Source organism: Silurus meridionalis, chromosome 4 (genome assembly GCF_014805685.1).
Source record: "Silurus meridionalis isolate SWU-2019-XX chromosome 4, ASM1480568v1, whole genome shotgun sequence".
NCBI classification, from domain to species: domain Eukaryota; kingdom Metazoa; phylum Chordata; class Actinopteri; order Siluriformes; family Siluridae; genus Silurus; species Silurus meridionalis.
This window is the reverse complement of record NC_060887.1, coordinates 183,278-183,940: the sequence shown is the minus strand read 5'-3', so window position 1 is coordinate 183,940 and position 663 is coordinate 183,278. Positions and strand designations below refer to the sequence as shown.

Sequence of the window (663 nt, the reverse complement as noted above, 5' to 3'; positions counted from 1 at the left end):
TAAATATAAAATAAACCGTATCCTGCTAGCGGAAAGAAATTCCACCATTAGGGTCCCTTAACTGGTTCCATTGTGTAGTGGCTAACATGATTTTCAAAGCCCTTATTCTCACTCTGGATGTATACAGTTCTTGAAAAGTGGGCAGGGGGACACCGATAAAACTTGATTAAAGTTTATATATTATAAATTGTTACTCAATCCTGAAAATAAATGAACAGTTTTGCATGTTTCTGCATTTTGCTTGTAACAGAAATTGAGAAAAAGCATTCCAAAATTAGAAGCCAAGGCTCCAATGGGGCTCGAACCCAGGACCTTCTGCATGTAAAGCAGACGTGATGACCACTACACTATGGAACCTGCTGCTGAGAAGGTTGATGTCCAATGTGCATAAAGATAAACATCTCTCAAAATCTCAGTGGAAAAAAAACTGTATAGTTGCAATCTGGAAAACATTTTGCCTGAATCGATATTTCTGCTTATTTGTGTGGTTCCATAATATAGTAGTCATCACATCTGCTTTACATGCAGGAGGTTCTGGGTTTGACTCAGTGGAATCATGTATAAAACAAATATTATGTAAGAGTGTGTTTCTTCTTCTTTTAAACCATAGCGTGGTTGTGATCACCTCTGCTTTACACACAAAAGTGGCCATAAAACTTTAGG

At 37.4% G+C, this 663-nt stretch overlaps 1 non-coding gene across 1 annotated transcript; it reads right to left on the bottom strand.

The window, feature by feature from the left end:
* Nucleotides 1–284: 284 nt before the first annotated feature.
* Nucleotides 285–357, bottom strand: trnav-uac. Its single transcript has one exon. It is a non-coding gene; the product is annotated as a tRNA-Val (tRNA).
* Between the last annotated feature and the right edge of the window lie 306 nt (nt 358–663).